This window comes from Lithobates pipiens, unplaced genomic scaffold (genome assembly GCF_037356315.1).
Source record: "Lithobates pipiens isolate NorthernLeopardFrog02 unplaced genomic scaffold, aLitPip1_a1.2 Scaffold_25, whole genome shotgun sequence".
Taxonomy (NCBI): domain Eukaryota; kingdom Metazoa; phylum Chordata; class Amphibia; order Anura; family Ranidae; genus Lithobates; species Lithobates pipiens.
Window position 1 is genome coordinate 125,986,825 of NW_027507787.1, and position 21,905 is coordinate 126,008,729.

General features: G+C 38.6%; 1 protein-coding gene across 4 annotated transcripts in view; it reads left to right on the top strand.

Annotated features, from left to right (window-relative positions):
- Positions 1 to 21,905, top strand: part of RASSF4 (Ras association domain family member 4) — an 855,531-nt gene that overhangs the window by 367,280 nt on the left and 466,346 nt on the right. The gene's annotated exons all lie outside the window — the stretch shown is intronic.

Sequence of the window (21,905 nt, forward strand, 5' to 3'; positions counted from 1 at the left end):
TTGAATAACTGTTGTACATAAACGGTTATTGGAATAACAAGATCATAATACAAGAGCAAATTTTATCACTTCAACATAAACCTTTACCAAGTGTATCTGGGCCTCTTCTTCCCTTCGGCATGGTTCACATTGCTTTGTCAAGCTTTAACAGGGATACTTATGGTATGCAGCTGCTGTTCTCAGGCTGTCTGCAGGGAGAAGAAGGCATCTAGGGTATGGAATATTGGCCCAGTGTAACCATATCTGGAGGGAGCCATGAGTGTTAGTGGTGAGGGGCTCGCTATGCTTTAAGCCCATGCATGGCCCCAGTCAAATGTACCTGAGGAGTTTGTGAAGTGAGGTGAAGTCATGGAGAGAATCTGTATGTGATCGGATTGGGATTCATATGAGGATGTGGGGGATGTGAGGGTAAGGGAGGTTAGCAAAGTGGGAGTGGGAGCATGGGGGGAGAGGGGGGGGTAGGGAGAGTGGAGAAGGAGGAGTAAAAAAGAAAAAGGGGAAAAAAAGGAGGAGAAAGGATAAAAGAAAGGAAGAGGGGGAAAAAAGGGGGAAAAGGCTCCTTTGCGTTTATTTGCATTTTTGCATTGGCGTTCAAATGTAATACCCAATGGGATGCATTGGCTGATGCCCTTATTTTAAATGCTCTTAAAACAAACCCATCTCTCCTCCGTGTTCTTTGTTGTTAAGATGTTATCCCAATTCATGCCTTCTAGCAAGGTTTGTAGTTTAGGGAAGTTGGCTCTTGAAATTCAGTGTCTTTGTATTCCCCCTATGTTTCCTATTTGTGTGATTTATACTGAAGCCAATTGACCTGTGATCGCTGTTTCCTAAATTGCCCCATATTTCCACATCCGTGATCACGTCTGTATTGTTGGTAATCGGTAGATCCAGTAATGCTTTATTTCTAGTCTGTGCGTCTACCATCTGAACCATGAAATTGTCCTGCAAGACATTTAGGAACTGGCGAGCCTTAGATGAATGTGTGGTTCCCTCCACCCAGTCTATGTCTGGATAATTAAAATACCCCATTATGAGAACACTTCCCATCCTTGCTGCTAATCCAACTCGTGATAGGAGATCCGTCTTTCCCTCCTCCCTCAGGTTCGGGGGCCTATAGCATACTCCCAGTATTATTTTTGCCTTAGCTTCATCCCTTTGGAGCTCTACCCATAAGTTGACGTTCGAAAATGCAATACAAATACACTACATTACACGAGATCACTTGCGAATTTTTATTCTGTCGTATGAGAATTTTCGTGAATTTAGTAAACTCTTCCGGTTGGATCTGAGATTAAAACACCCAAATGTCCAGTAAACTAATAAGATGTCATAAAACCTCACGGTCTCCTGAACAACTACTATTATACTGAACAGCAGCGCTAATTAAAACCATCAATACTCTCATTTGTGAGTAGATACTCGCTGACTCTCAATTACAAGATACAAATAATGTGCAAATATACTGCATGGACCAATTAACAAAATAAATCGATCACAACACATCGCTATAACTGTGTGTGCAAATAGTCCAAGAAAGAGTTCTACAGCGTAGGCTCCTTATACTGGAGATTCTTCACCACCACGAATTTTCCACACCACCTTCACATGTGAGTTCTACACATAGGAGGCTTGTGATAAGTGAAGACCCCCTTTTGGTAATATTCTTACCGAAATGTACCGGTGAAATCAGTATATCATACACACGTTGAACTCATCAGCACTAGTTTTTGGCTATTTGTCTTCTCCCATTTAATCTTGTTGTCACAACAGCTTCAGTACTCCCCAATGTCTGTTATACGGGAAAAAAATGGAACCATATATAGTATAATTCCGTCAAACATTAATTAATTTTATTGCAATAAAACAGCAAAATATAAATTCACAAACGCAATTCTCAGTAGGCATAAAATCAAAGAAACAGTAAGATCATCAGGTTCTCTGTGGCTCACCACATTGCTCACCCGTCTCCTGGAAACTGCGTAATCCACACAAATTGTACACCTCTGGTCTTTTCCACTGTAGTTCACCAAATCTCATGTCATACACCGTTATGCTGACGCGTTTCGTCTTTAAAAGACATCATCTGAGGGTGCCGGTGTATGCATCTCCTTCCCTTATATATATTATTATGTTGTCATAATTAATTCAATTAACCTGATTAATGTTAACTTCCGCCGGTCTCCCCATCCGAGTATCTGCGTCGCCATGTTTCTGACGTCATCCATTGGCGACGTGCGATCACGTGAACCCACGTCAGGGTCACACGTGCGCACCAATGTCTCTGGGTGAAAGTAATACAGACATCCGCCGCTGCACAGCGTCATTGTGCACATGCATAAATGCCGCTACACAGCATCTTTTATTATTCTCCCTCGTGACCCAAGGGGCCTCGAACTTATCTTGGCACATGATAGTGAGGGACATCAATCCCTTTGCCTCCACTGCGCATGCGACCCTTACCGGACACTTAGTCGTACCTACCCATACATCAGATTCTTTACTCCGGAGCAAATCCATGAAATATTCACTGTGGGTCACAATTACCTAGCTATAAGTCAACTTATTCACATTCTAGTCTATATTACTATTGGGGTAAACTACTCTATCAAATTAAGAGACGTGCTACTACTCTGAGCATCCCTCCCACGTTTATCACGTTCTCCATTCTAAAATTGATATAATAATTAATATATGTAAAAAATTATAATATTAATTCACTCAATATCTAAAGGAATCGATACAATACAGGCTATATACTCGTGTCTCATCTTCATCCTCTCCAAGGGTCAGGAGATGTGACATCATATATAATAAAATCAATCTTATACGTAAGCCACTCGTTAATCCTAATTAATTCCAATACATTCTAATTCTTCACACCTCCCCTACACCCAATACCAGGATGAAAATGATATCCTCTTTATGCAAAAAATCTTATGTATGCACAAAAGGTATATATAAAAAAAATATAAAAAAATATATATAGAAAAGATATATTCATATAAAAAATATATAAAAAATACATTTATATAAAAGACATATAAAAAAAAAAAAAAATATATATATATATATATATATATATATATATATATATATATATATATATATATATATGTATATTAATAAAAAAAAACAAATAAAGATGAATCGTATACCCTCAAAGAAAAAATCCAAAACCTAGAGGTGGAGAGACGATACAGAGGGGTTGGAGGGCTTATACTAATACATTTCAATAATTACTAATGAAACAATTGAAGTCCAATTCCACATTTAACCCATTCGGCGCCAAAGTATTCATGGAATATATCCATTGGGATTGTTTTTTTGTATGCACAAAAGGTGTATATAAAATATATATATATAAAAGATATATTCATATAAAAGATATATAAAAAATACATTTATATAAAAGACATATTCATATAAAAAAATATATATAAAAACATATATGTATATTAATAAAAAAACAAAGATGAATCGTATACCCTCAAAGAAAAAATCCAAAACCTAGAGGTGGAGAGACGATACAGAGGGATTGGAGGGTTTATACTAATATATTTCAAGGGATCCTGATTATGGCATTTTTTTAAACTATGGTCCTTATACCCTATCTCTATATTATACAAATGTTCAGATACCCGTTTTTTTAAAGTGCGTTTTGTTCTCCCTACATACATAAGGTTACACGGACATTGTAAAACATACACTAGGTGCGTCGTGCTACAAGTGATGAATTCTTTAATCGCAAAGTTCGATTATTCCCAGATGACGTGAATCCAGTCAAACCTCTAATAGGATGGGATGTCTTTGCACATGTGGGACACCTCCTACAGGCAAAGAAACCCCCTTGATCCCAAAAAGTTACAGGTCGCTCGGGGGGATTTAAAACCTTCTTCACTATCTTATCCCCGAAATTTGGAGCTTTCCGATATATGAAAGAGGGTTTGTCTGGTAAAACTTGACCTAGATTTTTATCCAGACATAAAATATGCCAATGATCCCTGAAGATTTTTTCTACGTCTTTATATTGAGTGTGAAAATCAGAGATAAAACCCCATTTATGATTAGACGCGGTAGTTTTTGGTTTATCTTCAAGGCATTTGGTCCTAGGGAGATTTCCTACTTCTGTAATTGTAATCGAAAATCAATCAGCGCTGAACACAATAAAAATAAATAGTGAAATAATGAAAAAAATAATAAAAAAATGCAACTAGAATACTATAGGTCAAAATACCAAATCCCACATAACAAAGTAAACAGTAACAGTACAGCGCATATAAATGTAAATAAATAAATAAAAAACAATCAGTTAATAAACTGTGTATAACACAAAAGTCTATAAGTGAAAAAGCAATCAAGTGAAGTTATCAAGAAGAGTCCGCTTGTGCAGTGTGTCTTCAATCAACAAAACAGGTGATGATGTGATCCCTTCACCATTGAGCAAGATGAACTCTCACCTCAAATAATGGACCCCTGATATATCAGACAGGTCAAAAACGCATGTTCCCATCAAGGGTTAATCACAGCAATCAGCAAACGTAACAGCAGTACTCCAAGGATAATTCCTTTCTCATGTCCTCAAATCAATATGATTCCACATAGAAGTATAAAAAACAGAATCTAGTGCTCTCCGTTTGAAACAAATTTATTAAAAAAGAAGCAGGAATAAAAATGGTACACTCACATTCTTATGCACTGATCTCCAGTGCCGAGTAATGGGCATAGAAACAAATATAATCCAGTGTCCATGCACGGATCAGTGTAACAGCTTGCGGATGACGTCATGGCTTAGGTCACGTGGTCCGTAGGCGTTGCGTCCCCGAAAGTAGGCGGGACTTCATCAGCGGCGACAGCGTGACGTCGGACAGCCGCTTTTAAGCTAGTACACTGATAATTAGCCAATGGGGGAGGGAGTTGTGCGCAAGTCAGCTACCCAGGGACAAACACATCGAGCGTGACCCCGGAAGCCTGATTTACGCCTAATGGATAACCAGAGAGAGAGGAAATATAAAATAATAAAAAACACCTATTATTAGAAAAACCAGAGGGACACACAAAAACTGTGACATTTAGTAGTGGTACACATACACTACACCTCCAGCTGCCCTCAAACAGAGCGTTTAATTAAAAAATAATAATTAAAAGATAATAATTAAAAGAACAATTATGCAGTATTTAGCACTGAAGTGGGGACACATATGTGTCTCACAACTAATCAGAGCAACCCTGCTACAAATAAAACCACATAGCCGCCGACGTCATCCACCAACAACACTGATCCGTGCATGAAAAAAACAATATATACAGAAAAAATATATACAGAAAAAGTTATATACAGAAATTACAACGAAGAAAAAAGTTAATAAAAAAGAGTAAAAATAAAACCGAAAAATACAAATAAAATAAAAATGAAAATAAAAATAAAAATAAAATAAATATAAAAATAAAAATAAAAATAAAATGAAAAAATAAAGAAAAATGTATATATAAAATTAACAAATTCATCTATCCGAAATGAAGCAATTTAAATCAAAATCAACGTTCAAGCCATTCGGGGCGAGAACCCTCGTTTCATGAATCCAGTATGACTCACGTCTACTTAATTGGGGTATGAAGTTACCTCCACGCCAATGTTTCGTAACCTTCTCGATCCCCCAGAAACTCAAACTTTTGGGATTCTGAGCATGTACCAGTTTGAAATGACGAGACACATTGTGTGTCTTAAGACCATTCTTAATGTTATTCACATGCTCACCTAACCTCACATGGAGGGGCCTGGACGTCCTACCAATGTATTGGAGGCCACATCCACATTGGAGCATGTATACCACCCCTACCGTAGAGCATGTAATCAGTTGGTCGATCTTATACTCCCTATTGTTACTTGTAGCAACGAAAGATTTTCTCTTTTTAGTGTTACATCTGGAGTGTTTGCATGCTGTACACCGACCACACGCATAAAAACCAGACAAAAAGGAAAATAACCTACTTTCCCTTTGCACAGGAGGATCAATGACACTGGGGGCTATCTGATCACGTAACGAAGGAGCCTTTCTATATATGAAAGAGGGACGTGCGGGTAGGAGAGGTCCTAATACCCGGTCCTGTTTCAATATAAACCAGTTTTTAGCGACCAATTTTTCAAATTTCTTGTGCTGTACATTATAATCCAAAACCATTCTGAAGTTGACACCTTCTCCTATTGGTTCCTTCACTCTATCTCCAACTAGAAGAGATCTGCCCAACTGTTGGACTAAAGCAACTTCATGGTCAAGGCCAGATCTATTATAGCCTTTTTCCTGAAATCTAGAGGAAAGAACTTGAAGCGCAAAGTCATCCACATTGGAACAATTACGCCTCAGTCTTACATACTGTCCTCTGGGGATATTGCACAACCAAGACTTATGGTGGCAACTCCCCAGAGGAATGTACGAATTACGATCGGTTGGTTTGAAATAATTTTTCAATAACAACCCATCTTTATCTTTACTGATCTCAAGGTCCAAGAATACCATCCGTTCCTGACTGATATTCCAGGACAGCTGAATGTTCTTATTATTGGCATTCATAGTCCCAATAAATTTATCCAAACCAACCCGGTCACCCTCCCATATCATGATCAGGTCATCAATAAATCTTTTGTAGCAGATTAATTCCTGGGGGCGGCTACGGAAGACAGCATCCTCCTCCCAGTGGGCCATAAATAAATTGGCCACACTGGGAGCAAACCTGGCACCCATAGCAACCCCCCTTGTTTGTAGATAAAACTGATGATTAAACCAAAAATAATTTCTAGTCAAACAAAAGTCTAAGCACTTCCGGAGGTACTTTTTATGGCCATCAGAAAGATCAGAAAATTTGGACATGGCCCACTGGACTGAAGCCAGCGCATCATTATGCCCAATAATTGTATAAAGAGAGCCAACATCCGCAGTCACAAGAAAGCAAGATGCCGAACATTCTAGTGATTCAAGAATTTGAATAATGTGTTTGGTATCCTCGAGGAATGCCCTGGTTTTCAACACTAAGGGCTGCAAAAAACTGTCAATATATTGACCCACCCTAGAAGAAATAGAGTCAATACCATTAACTATAGGCCTGCCGGGAGGATTAACACAATCCTTATGTATCTTCGGCAGGCTATATATAATGGGGGTTCTGCAAAACAACGGATCAAGATAGAGTCCCTCTTTTTTATTTAGGATGTTCTTATTTTTTCCTTCCTCTATTAGCCAATGTAATTCATCCTTATACTGCAACATGGGGTCTTTATTCAAAATTTGGTATGTGTCAGTGTCACTAATAAGTCTGTTCATGTTTGTTTGACTAGAAATTATTTTTGGTTTAATCATCAGTTTTATCTACAAACAAGGGGGGTTGCTATGGGTGCCAGGTTCGCTCCCAGTGTGGCCAATTTATTTATGGCCCACTGGGAGGAGGATGCTGTCTTCCGTAGCCGCCCCCAGGAATTAATCTGCTACAAAAGATTTATTGATGACCTGATCATGATATGGGAGGGTGACCGGGTTGGTTTGGATAAATTTATTGGGACTATGAATGCCAATAATAAGAACATTCAGCTGTCCTGGAATATCAGTCAGGAACGGATGGTATTCTTGGACTTTGAGATCAGTAAAGATAAAGATGGGTTGTTATTGAAAAATTATTTCAAACCAACCAATCGTAATTCGTACATTCCTCTGGGGAGTTGCCACCATAAGTCTTGGTTGTGCAATATCCCCAGAGGACAGTATGTAAGACTGAGGCGTAATTGTTCCAATGTGGATGACTTTGCGCTTCAGGCCCAAGTTCTTTCCTCTAGATTTCAGGAAAAAGGCTATGATAGATCTGGCCTTGACCATGAAGTTGCTTTAGTCCAACAGTTGGGCAGATCTCTTCTAGTTGGAGATAGAGTGAAGGAACCAATAGGAGAAGGTGTCAACTTCAGAATGGTTTTGGATTATAATGTACAGCACAAGAAATTTGAAAAATTGGTCGCTAAAAACTGGTTTATATTGAAACAGGACCGGGTATTAGGACCTCTCCTACCCGCACGTCCCTCTTTCATATATAGAAAGGCTCCTTCGTTACGTGATCAGATAGCCCCCAGTGTCATTGATCCTCCTGTGCAAAGGGAAAGTAGGTTATTTTCCTTTTTGTCTGGGTTTTATGCGTGTGGTCGGTGTACAGCATTCAAACACTCCAGATGTAACACTAAAAAGAGAAAATCTTTCGTTGCTACAAGTAACAATAGGGAGTATAAGATCGACCAACTGATTACATGCTCTACGGTAGGGGTGGTATACATGCTCCAATGTGGATGTGGCCTCCAATACATTGGTAGGACGTCCAGGCCCCTCCATGTGAGGTTAGGTGAGCATGTGAATAACATTAAGAATGGTCTTAAGACACACAATGTGTCTCGTCATTTCAAACTGGTACAAGCTCAGAATCCCAAAAGTTTGAGCTTCTGGGGGATCGAGAAGGTTACGAAACATTGGCGTGGAGGTAACTTCATACGCCAATTAAGTAGATGTGAGTCATACTGGATTCATGAAACGAGGGTTCTCACCCCAAATGGCTTGAACGTTGATTTTGATTTAAATTGCTTCATTTCGGATAGATGAATTTGTTAATTTTATATATACATTTTTCTTTATTTTTTCATTTTATTTTTACTTTTATTTTTATTTTTATATTTATTTTTATTTTATTTTTATTTTTATTTTTATTTTCATTTTTATTTTATTTTTATTTTTTGGTTTTATTTTTACTCTTTTTTATTTACTTTTTTCTTCTTTGTAATTTCTCTGTATATAACTTTTTCTGTATATATTTTTTCTGTATATATTGTTTTTTTCATGGACGGATCAGTGTTGTTGGTGGATGACGTCGGCAGCTATGTGGTTTTATTTGTAGCAGGGTTGCTCTGATTAGTTGTGAGACACATGTGTCCCCACTTCAGTGCTAAATACTGCATAATTGTTCTTTTAATTATTATCTTTTAATTATTATTTTTTAATTAAACGCTCTGTTTGAGGGCAGCTGGGGGTGTAGTGTATGTGTACCACTACTGAATGTCACGATTTTTGTGTGTCCCTCTGGTTTTTCTAATAATAGGTGTTTTTTATTATTTTATATTTCCTCTCTCTCTGGTTATCCATTAGGCGTAAATCAGGCTTCCGGGGTCACTCTCGATGTGTTTGTCCCTGGGTAGCTGACTTGCGCACAACTCCCTCCCCCATTGGCTAATTATCAGTGTACTAGCTTAAAAGCGGCTGTCCGACGTCACGCCGACGCCGCTGATGAAGTCCCGCCTACTTTCGGGGACGCAACGCGTACGGACCACGTGATCTAAGCCGTGACGTCATCCGCAAGCTGTTACACTGATCCGTGCATGGACGCTGTATTATATTTGTTTCTATGCCCATTACTCGGCACTGGAGATCAGTGCATAAGAATGTGAGTGTACTATTATTATTCCTGCTTCTTTTTTAATAAATTCGTTTCAAACGGAGAGCACTAGATTCTGTTTTTTATACTTCTATGTGGAATCATATTGATTTGAGGACATGAGAAAGGAATTATCCTTGGAGTACTGCTGTTATGTTTGCTGATTGCTGTGATTAACCCTTGATGGGAACATGCGTTTTTGACCTGTCTGATATATCAGGGGTCCATTATTTGAGGTGAGAGTCCATCTTGCTCATTGGTGAAGGGATCACATCATCACCTGTTTTGTTGATTGAAGACAAACTGCACAAGTGGACTCTTCTTGATAACTTCACTTGATTGCTTTTTCACTTATAGACTTTTGTGTTATACACACTTTATTAACTGATTGTTTTTTATTTATTTATTTACATTTATATGCGCTGTACTGTTACTGTTTACTACTTCTGTAATTACCTTATTCAATTCTTCCTCTTTGTAGCCCTTTTCTTCAAAGCGTTTTTTAATAATTTCTGATTGGGTCAAAAAATCATCATCTGTACAGTTTCTACGTATCCGCATCATTTGTCCCTTAGGGATATTTCTCAACCATTGGGGATGGTGTCTGCTCAAAATAGGAAGATAACTATTCCGATCTGTCGGTTTGAAATATACTTTTGTGACCAAGTACTCCCCTCGTCCTATTATATCAACATCTAAAAAATGTATATTCTCCTTACCAAATTCATACTCTAGATGGATATTATTAATATTAGAGTTTAGGTATCTTATAAACTCATTTAACGAGGATTCAGAACCCTCCCACACGAAGAATAAATCATCAATGAACCTTTTATAAAACTTCAAGGCGCTATTTTGTTGCGAGAATACCGTCTTGTCCTCCCATTCCGCCATGAATAAATTTGCGATACTAGGAGCAAATTTAGCTCCCATAGCTACTCCTCTTTTCTGGGCATAAAAACATTGGTTATACCAGAAATAGCTATGGGATAGGCAAAAATCTAAAGCTTGCCCTAAAAAATGTTTTGTTCGTGCGGGATATCTTCTCTTTGACTCAAGGCCCAATTTAGGGCCAATAGAGCATCGTCATGCTGAATCACACTGTAAAGAGAAGCTACATCTGCTGTAACTAAAAATATCTCTTGTGTGTCTGTCAATTTTATCTGGTCAATTAATTGCAATAGATTCTTTGTGTCTTTTAGATAGGCTTTTATGTTCTGCACACTAGTTTTCAAAAATTGGTCCAGGTATTGACCAAGTCTTGCTGTCACAGAATCTATGCAATTGACTATTGGTCAAGCCCGGGGTACTAAAGGGTTCTTGTGGATTTTTGGTAACGTGTAGATAATGGGCACCTTACAAAAACTTGGCACTAAATATCTTTCTTTTTTATTTAAAAATTTCTTTCCAGATCCCAAAGATACTAATTTCTCCAAATTTCGATGATAAACAGCTGTCGGGTCATTATTCAATTTCACATACGTGTCTGTGTCAGCTAACATTGTATCTAGTTGATTCTCGTAAAATGTTTTATCTAAACTTACCACTCCTCCCCCCTTATCAGCGGGCCTCACAATAATGTCTTTCCTCTCTTCCAATGCTTTGATCCCGTCTCGAATGTGAAAAGGATTAATATTTTTCTTAGGTACCACTGTCTCTAGATCCCTAATCACTAAATTCTTGAAAACACCTATATGTTGATTCGTGGAGTTTGCAGGGTTAAATAGTGATCAATTTTTTTAAACCGCTATCTATTCCTATTACGCTTCCATCACATACTGTCCTATTCTCGTTGATGTTCTTGGTGTTTAAAAAATACTTTTTCATGTTAATTTTATGTATATATTTATGGACATCCATATACACATCAAACATATTCATAGGTTTCTTGGGGGCACACTTAAGGCCCAGTTGTAAAATATTAGATTCTTTTGATGTTAATACCGCACTACTCAAATTATAGATTCTGGTTGGTCGTGCTCCCTTCTTCTTTTTTTGTTGGACTCGTTTACCTGCTCTACACTCCCTTCTCTTACTCCCACTTGGTTTAAGACCTGCTGGGATGATTTTAACTCCGGTAACATTCTCTGAGGGGCCCCTTGCGTTGACTTACCTCTTAGTTGTTAGTTTTGGGGGGCCGGTGGTTGTTGTGGATTCAATCTGTTCTGTGATGGATTGTTCCAACCCCCTTGGTGTCCCAATGGGACCCAATGTTTCTGGAGGTGATTGTTGTACCTTCCGTTTGATCCCCTCCCTCATGGTTTCCATCTTCCTCTCCACCCACCTCTCCCTAAAAAAGGATGGGGGGAGTTATAATAATGGTCACCATTTTCCCTGAGGGGATCAAAACGATTATTTATTGGTATATTATTATATTGATATGGAGCTCCATATCCAACATATGAATTCCCCCTGGGGTCTCCTACTTTGGGGTAGTTTTCTCTATTTCCCCTTGTACCTTTGATATTATTTCCTTTCCCTCGTGGACCCATTTTTTACAATGTCCGTGTAACCTTATGTATGTAGGGAGAACAAAACGCACTTTAAAAAAAGCGGGTATCTGAACATTTGTATAATATAGAGATATAGAGGGTATAAGGACCATAGTGTCTCTCTACATTTTCATTTTCATTTTCATCTTTATTTGGTTTTTTATTAATATACATATATGTTTATATATATATATATATATATATATATATATATATATTTTTTTTTTTTTTTATTTGAATATGTCTTTTATATAAATGTCTTTTTTATATATTTTTTATATGAATATATCTTTTCTATATATTTATTTTTTATTTTTTTTTTATATATACCTTTTGTGCATACATAAGATTTTTTGCATAAAAGGGATATAATTGTTTTCATCCTGGTTTTGTGTGTAGGTGAGGTGTGAAGAATTAGAATGTATTGGAATTAATTAGGATTAAATAGTGGTTTACACATAATGCCGCGTACACACGACCGGACTTTTTGAGGGACTAGGTCAGGCGGTCTTTCTGACGGAGTTTCGTCGGAGTTCCGACGGACTTTCCGAATGAACGGACTTGGCCACACACAATCACACCAAAGTCCGACGGATTCGAACGTGATGACGTACGACTGGACTAGAATAAGGAAGTTCATAGCCAGTAGCCAATAGTTGCCCTAGCGTCGGTTTTTGTCCATCGGACTAGCATACACACGAACGGATTTCTCGGTCCGGCAGAGTTCCGGTGGAAAAATTTAAAACATGTTCTATTTCTAAAGTCCGCCGGATTTTTGGCAAGCAAAGGTCCGATGGAGCCCACACAAAATCGAATTGTCCGACGGACTCGTTCCGTCTGACCTTCGCTGTCAAAAAGTCTGGTCGTGTGTACGCGGCATAAGATTGATTTTATTATATATGATGTCACATCTCCTGACCCTAGGCGAGGATGAAGATGAGACACGAGTATATAGCCCATATTGAATCGATTCCTTTAGATATTGAGTGAATTAATATTATAATTTTTTACATATATTAATTATTATATCAATTTTAGAATGGAGAACGTGATAAACGTGGGAGGGATGCTCAGAGTAGTAGCACGTCTCTTTTAATTTGATAGAGTAGATTACCCCAATAGTAATATAGACTAGAATGTGAATAAGTTGACTTATAGCTAGGTAATTGTGACCCACAGTGAATATTTCATGGATTTGCTCCGGAGTAAAGAATCTGATGTATGGGCAAGTACGACTAAGTGTCCGGTAAGGGTCGCATGTGGAGGCAAAGGGATTGATGTCCCTCACTATCACGCACATGCGCCAAGATACATTTGAGGCCCCCTCGGGTCATGAGGGAGAATAATAAAAGACGCTGTGCAGCAGCATTTATGCACATGCGCAATGACGCTGCGCAGCGGCGCCCGTGTGCAATGTGGTGTATGAGCACACGGCAGTGAAGGGTGGAAATATGTATTACTTTGAACCAGAGACGCTGGTGTGCACGTGTGACCCTGACGTTGGTTCACGTGATCGCACGTCGCCAATGGATGACGTCAGAAACATGGCAACGCAGATACTCGGATGGGGAGACCGGCAGAAGTTAACATTAATCAAGTCAATTGAATTAATTATGACAACATAATAATATATATAAGGGAAGGAGATGCATACACTGGCACCCTCAGACGATGTCTTTTAAAGATGAAACGCGTCAGCGTAACGGTGTATGACATGAGATTTGGTGAACTACAGTGGAAAAGACCAGAGGTGTACAATTTGTGTGGATTACGCAGATTCCAGGGGAAGGGTGAGCAATGTGGTGAGCCGCAGAGAACCTGATGATACTACTGTGTCTTTTATTTTATGCCTACTGAAGAATTGCGCTTGTGAGTTTATATTTTGCTGTTTTATTGCAATACAATTAATTGATGTTTGACGGAATTATACTATATATGGTTCCATTTTTTTTCCCCGTATAACAAACATTGGGGAGTACTGAAGCTGTTGTGACAACAAGATTAAATGGGAGAAGACAAATAGCCAAAAACTAGTGCTGATGAGTTCAACGTGTGTATGATATACTGATTTCACCGGTACATTTCAGTAAGAATATTACCAAAAGGGGGTCTTCACTTATCACAAGCCTCCTATGTGTGGAACTCTCGTGTGAAGGTGGTGTGGAAAATACGGTGGTGGTGAAGAATCTCCAGTATAAGGAGCCTATGCTGTAGAACTCTTTCTTGGACTATTTGCACACACAGTTATAGCAATGTGTTGTGATTGAGTTAATTTGTTAATTGGTCCATGCAGTATATTTGCACATTATTTGGATCTTGTAATTGAGAGTCAGCGAGTATCTACTCACAAATGAGAGTATTGATGGTTTTAATTAGCGCTGCTGTTCAGTATAATAGTAGTTGTTCAGAAGACCATGAGGTTTTATGACATCTTATTAGTTTACTGGACATTTGGGTGTTTTATTTCATGAATGCATTTTTAGGAATGATAAATATAAGCAGCTGCTGAGTCTATAATTCCACAGCCCCCAATAGACACACATATTTGTGTAAATAAGCGCTTGTGTTTATACAAATTGAGGACATAGGGCGTAAACGTATGAACCATTTGGATCTGTGATTAGCATGAAAAAAAAAATGGGTGATCATTCGTCCGATAATCTCATCATCTGTATCAGGCATTAGACTTAGGCCCCTTTCACACTGCTGCTTGAAAGTGGCACAATTTTACCACGATTTGGTGCAATTTCAGGGAATGCCTGTGTAAACTTGAGATCTATGGACCTTAACTCACATCAAAGTCAGACCAAAGGAGTACAGCGACTACTTTGAAGTCGGTGCGACTTGAAGTCACATAGATATGAATGGTTATCATTGGGAATCATGGGGTACGACTTGTCTTGTGACTGATGTCCTAAGTCGCTGGAAAAGTCGCACAAGTGTGAAAGGGACCTAACCACTTGCCGAACGTCTAACTGGGAAAATATGTAATTTGTTTGACGTTTGATACCAGGCTTCTGGCTGGAGCTAGTTGCGATAACCCCGGTAGCAATATTTTCTTCAGGCGCTGGTCTTTCTGCTAAAAGTGGCTGATTAGTGGTGGTTCTGTCTGATCGTGATTCCTGAGAACCTGGCAATGACTGGCCAGAGAGATGAGCCAGTACTGTAGTTTGGTGTCATTCGCAATGAGTGTGCAAAATTTTAAAGCATGACATGGTATCAATTTACTTGGCGTAACATCATCTTTCATATTTTACAAAAAAAAATGGGTACTATATTGTGGTTATTTTAAATTCATGAAAGTGTATTTTTTCCCAAAAAAATGTGTTTGAAAAAACGCTACGCAATTACCATGTAGCATAAAAAATTGCAACGACTGATGGCTCCCTATGGCTACTATGTTTCAGCCAATGAGGAGAGTGAAACCCCGGACAGCCGAGGCTCCCGTGCACATCACTGGATTGAGAGGAAGCCCGGGGGAGTTTAAGGGAGGGCTATGGGGGGAGCAGCACACAGAACGTTTTTTACCTTCATGCATAGAATGCATGAAGGTAAAAAAAAAAACCTTCAGCCTTTACAACCACTTTAACTGTGAAAAGGTTAATGTTCTTTTCTTTAGAGAGTAAGGGCCGGTTCCCACTGGTGAGGTCTGACATAGCATGTGATTTGCACCGCACTGCATTGTAAATCACATGCAATCTCTGTGCGATGCGATTTCAGCCATACAGATAAAATGGCTGAATTTGCATTGTATTCGGACCGAACTTGCACATGCCCCATTTTTTGGTCCGCAGCAGAATCGGATCACATGGGTGTAAACACAAGCACTATCTGGGCTTCTCCAGTGCCTCTGGTAGTGTGAAGACAGATATTAAGAGTAAAACCTTCAGGGTTGCCTAGGATGACAGGTCAGGCAGTACCAGAAAAAAAGTATGAAGATTCTTAGCCCTTGTACACATGGTCGGACATTCCGACGGAAAATGTCCGATCGGACCGTGTTGTCGGATAATCCGACCGTGTGTGGGCTCCATCGGACTGTTTCCGTCAGAATATCCGACCGACAAAGTTTTAGAGCTGGGCTATAAAATTTTCCGACAACATGGTCCAATCGGACTTTGTACGATCGTTTGTAGAGAATTCCGATCCGACAAAGTGCCACGCGTGCTCAGATCAAATTTCTAGACCAAAGCTATTGGCTACTAGCCTGAACGTAGTCCCGTCGTAACGAAATAACGTCATCACGTTCCGAAAGATCAGATTTTCCGACAACTTTGTCCGACCGTGTGTATGCAACACAAGTTTCGGACAAAATCCGTCAGACAAAATCCGACAGATTTTGTTGTCGGAATAAGTATAAAAGAGAATATTCCTGCGCCTAATCAAAGAGTAATCTAATTGTTGCACCGCTGCACACACTGAAATGGGGTACTTAAACCCCAATTGGAGAAGACAAAAGGTAAAAAGGTAGTGGTGCGCGGTACTATGGTGAAGAATCTAGTTAAAACAGGTTTAATATATTCAATAGGTACTCAAAAGATTAGAAGATAAATATAATATCGTCTCCACTACAGGTAATAAATGGAACGTAGAAAAAAAAAAAACAATATATGTATATAAAAAATATTAAAAAAAATATATATATATATATATGTATATATAGTGAGGGACCCTCACTCCTATGCGTAGTAGTATTTTGAGTGGTAGACAAATGGATAAGAAAAACAATTAATGATAAATAAGACTGGTGGTCTTAATGCAATTTTTTAGGTAGCAGAGTTGCATAAAGTGGCAGTGCTGAATATAAAGAAGGTCCGTGAAAATAACTACTACTGTATTTGTTTCAGTGACTAAAGTACTATACATAAAATAGTGGACGAAATAAAAAATATATAAAGTGAATCACCATGCGATTTGTTAAAAATTACTTAAAACGCATACAAAGTGCTAGTGCTGAACAATAAATAGATCTGAAAAGAAAATCTGCTAAGTCAAAGTATATGTGTAACAGTGTACAAAAGTAATCATTAGCTAGATAAGGCAAAAGATGTAAGTAATGCTTGCCTTGTGACTAAAGAAATCGCATATGGTGTTAAAGCCAAGGGAGGGTTAAGCAAAGTGACTCTGTGCGGGTGTCTTTATACCATAGACTTAAATATCGGTGCAGTGCACTAAATTGAATCATACAATCAAAGAAAATAAATCAAATTGTTGAATCAAAACAAAAACGCATAAACGATCCAAGTGTTGGTGAGAAGGAAACAACCCTCTGGGAATAATCCAAAACAGAAGGAAAAAGGTGCACAGTGTTTGAAGCTATAAAAAATATAAAAAACAACAATGGAACAGTAATCCTAGTTAAAATTGTCCATTCAGCTGGTGCAACAACAAGTGGCGATTAGCCCAAAATCGCATGTAACAAGACAGTCGCCTGCAATGCTGGTGCTTAAAATATATGTGCACTATAAGGTAGAGATTTAAACAGTGATAATGGTGATGGTGAATATCTCCCACGTGGTCCTGTGTAATCAGAATATGGGTGTCCCCTTACCTTACAGCTGTAAGGTAACAGCATAAGGTATATGTATCCTCAGGGTTCCTGGTGGTCCTTATCCCTCGAGATCCCCTGATGAAGTCACGTGACCGTGACGAACACTAGTCGGGACGCTACCGGAAGTGACGCAATCGAGCTCGAGGCTCGTTTATACACCATACAAAAACTCTGTCTGTTTGTGAGTACCAAAGCTGTTTTTATAAATAAATTTTAATACTGTTGAAAAATACTATACTATGGGGCTCCCTTCCTCCTTATCTGTTTAACCCCTTGCATAAAACCACCGAGGTATACCACCAATTCCCCCCCCCCCCCCACGCTGAAGTACCGCTAAGGGACCACTTACAGAGCCCAATACGGCACAGTAGGCAGGAGACGCCAGGACCCGGGGACACGTGAATAGGACCTCGAGGGATAAGGACCACCAGGAACCCTGAGGATACATATACCATATGCTGTTACCTTACAGCTGTAAGGTAAGGGGACACCCATATTCTGATTACACAGGACCACGTGGGAGATATCCACCATCACCATTATCACTGTTTAAATCTCTACCTTATAGTGCACATATATTTTAAGCACCAGCATTGCAGGCGACTGTCTTGTTACATGCGATTTTGGGCTAATCGCCACTTGTTGTTGCACCAGCTGAATGGACAATTTTAACTAGGATTACTGTTCCATTGTTGTTTTTTATATTTTTTATAGCTTCAAACACTGTGCACCTTTTTCCTTCTGTTTTGGATTATTCCCAGAGGGTTGTTTCCTTCTCACCAACACTTGGATCGTTTATGCGTTTTTGTTTTGATTCAACAATTTGATTTATTTTCTTTGATTGTATGATTCAATTTAGTGCACTGCACCGATATTTAAGTCTATGGTATAAAGACACCCGCACAGAGTCACTTTGCTTAACCCTCCCTTGGCTTTAACACCATATGCGATTTCTTTAGTCACAAGGCAAGCATTACTTACATCTTTTGCCTTATCTAGCTAATGATTACTTTTGTACACTGTTACACATATACTTTGACTTAGCAGATTTTCTTTTCAGATCTATTTATTGTTCAGCACTAGCACTTTGTATGCGTTTTAAGTAATTTTTAACAAATCGCATGGTGATTCACTTTATATATTTTTTATTTCGTCCACTATTTTATGTATAGTACTTTAGTCACTGAAACAAATACAGTAGTAGTTATTTTCACGGACCTTCTTTATATTCAGCACTGCCACTTTATGCAACTCTGCTACCTAAAAAATTGCATTAAGACCACCAGTCTTATTTATCATTAATTGTTTTTCTTATCCATTTGTCTACCACTCAAAATACTACTACGCATAGGAGTGAGGGTCCCTCACTATATATACATATATATATATATATATTTTTTTTTTTTTTATATTTTTTATATACATATATTGTCTTTTCTTTTTCTACGTTCCATTTATTACCTGTAGTGGAGACAATATTATATTTATCTTCTAATCTTTTGAGTACCTATTGAATATATTAAACCTGTTTTAACTAGATTCTTCACCATAGTACCGCGCACCACTACCTTTTTACCTTTTGTTGTCGGAATGTCCGACTGTGTGTACAAGGGCTAAGGGTTTGCTAAAAGACAAATGCCAAGCTAAGTCATAAATTGCAAAATCATTCCAAAGCTCACATAAGGAACCTGAAAGGTTAGGTTTTAAACACATGATGATTGATCAGAGCCTTACTGAGTTTTCAAGTCCCACTGACTGACTGTGACCATACAGTGCATACTACACATGGTCAACAGATAGCCGTGAGAATGCAGTTTCAGCAGGTTTGGACACGTCTGGAACACTGCACAATGTTGTTCTAGGATTCATTTTGAGCTTCATAAACAGTTTTTTATGAAGAGATTTTGGCAGTGCAGCATCACGAATATTTCATAATTTTACCATTTAACCAAGTCAGCACTAGCTTTTAGAAGTTTCTTTCCAAGAATGCTTAAAGTCTGTTTTTTTAAGCTTAAGATTTTCTAGTAAGAATTTAAATAGTTGATAATCCTTCAGATAAAAACAAGTCCAAACAGCCAAACAGAGTCTAGTTTCCTCTGAATTGGGTCATTGTAAATTCAGCATATTTAATACAAAATATTTGATATTTTCCCATTTGCTGCATTATCCAAACAACAATAATGCTTTGCCTGACACATTTGCTTCCAAGTCAGAAATGGTTTTAGAAGTGAATTGATTTCCGCTGATGTGTCAAGGAAGTGTGAGCCCAAGATTTCATATTTCACTATCCACCACACCAAAAAAATTACATGAGCGCGGAGGTAAGAAGCGTTAAAGTAAATGTAAATCCAATTCATGAAATCTGAGCTGGGAACAAATATCTACAGCGTTTTCTCTTCAAAGCACTATTTCCCATAGATGTCTCCAGTCCCATTATTCTGTTATCAGCCTGATAACTCCTGACAAGTTCTCATCACATATGATAAAAGCAGGCCAAGTTTTGTGTTGGGGAGGATTCCATGAATAGATTAGCTCAGAGATGAACGATTCAACAAACAGAGCTGAAAGTCTCTACCTATGAGGAGAGGGTGTGTGTGCCTTTCCTCCAATCAGCTGTCTTGGCTGTGTGCCCAGACTTCACTGCAGTGTTAAGCAGGAATAGAAAATCTCCTAACACAGGGGTAGGGAACCTTTTTGGCTGAGAGAGCCATGAACGCCACATGTTTTAAAATGTAATTCCGTGAGAGCCATACAATATAAATAAATATTTTTGAAATATTATATCAATATTAATATATTGAAAATATATTTCAATTGTAACTGTAATATCCACGTCATCTCCCCTACTGTAATATCCACATCTCCCCTACGATTGTCTGCTTGCTTACCACTACACAGGCAGGCAGATCCACAAGCAGTTGAGGCAGGTGATGATGACGTCAGCGCGCCGCTCACCTAGGCCGCCGCCGGGTGTACCAAGATGGCCGAAGCTACGGCCTTTCCTATGGACCTTTCCTATTGACTCAATCCACGGATTGGCACACCACGCAATCCGCGGATTGAGAGGTGAGAGCCAGATGCAGCCATCAAAAGAGCCACATCTGGCTCGAGAGCCATAGGTTCCCTACCCCTGTCCTAACACGATGTGCACTTTCTAAACCGTATATGAAGATGAAGACAACAGATATACATGTAAAAATGATGTAGAAAGATTTGTTTTATCCCTGTGTATCATCTGAGGCTGTTCACTTCACTGGGTATATGTGAGGGTTTACATCCACTTTAAAAGACCTAGCATGCTGCACTCCTATCAATCACATTGTTCCCTGTAAACTAGAGAACAGCTCCCCCACATGTTACAGTGAAAAGAAGAGGCATAATTGTAGCCTTAATAATTCTCTATAAATACAGTACAGCAACTGGATAGGAAGTTACTGACAAATCAGAAGAAAATTAGCACAGCCGCAAACTGTAAAATACAAACATTACAATATTGGTAAGCTGCAATAAGTTCATATTTTCTTCATGGGTTTAGATATGCTTTATTACAATATTTGTCATTGCAGGAAATTGCACGTGTTAACATGCACACAAGTGTGAGTTAGCCCATATCTAGAATGATCAGCCCAATGTAACTAAACATAATCACCCCATTTAATGCTTAACTCAAGGCTGGGCACAGAGCAAAAATATCCCTGGCAGCATAGAGCTCAGGCTTTTCATAATGTGGCACCCTTCTCTGCAGCATTTAGGATCCTTATATCACTGCACAAATCACATAAGATCAATGAGGACCTGTGATGTCACCAGGCTGGATCACTGAAAGAAACAAGTCTAGTGGGGGAATAGGGTGGCAATAAAGAAGGAAGATGGACCTTAACTCAAAGTTGGGCTTTAAAGAAAAAGTAAAGGCTATCTACAAACTAAGCTTTAAAGTAAAAGTATGGGGAAAAAAAATAAAAAATTTAGGGAGAGTTATAACCCCTGTCAGATTTTCTTCACCATCTATGTTCCATTCACTTCCTGTCCCATAGCCAAACAGGAAGTGAAACAAAATCTCTGCAAATTAAGAGAATTCCTTGGTGACCCCCAGGTCACCAGAACTATTGTCCCCATTGGACAATTTCACCTCTATTACTTTTGTGGGGACAACCCAAAATTTGGGATTTTCTTTTACTTTCACTTTCAATGATAATGGTAAACAGAACATGTAGAGAGGGTGAATCTCAATAACGGGGACACAGACAGCCATAAAAACCTGACAGAGGTTCTAATCCCTCTGCACTCCATCCAACACAAAAAAAAATGGTTTGACTTTAGTTATACTTTAAATGTGCCCACTGCCTTTAGTAATGCTGCAGATAATTTGTACGGTAATAACCTACTATAGGTAATGATTTCTCTGGATTCAT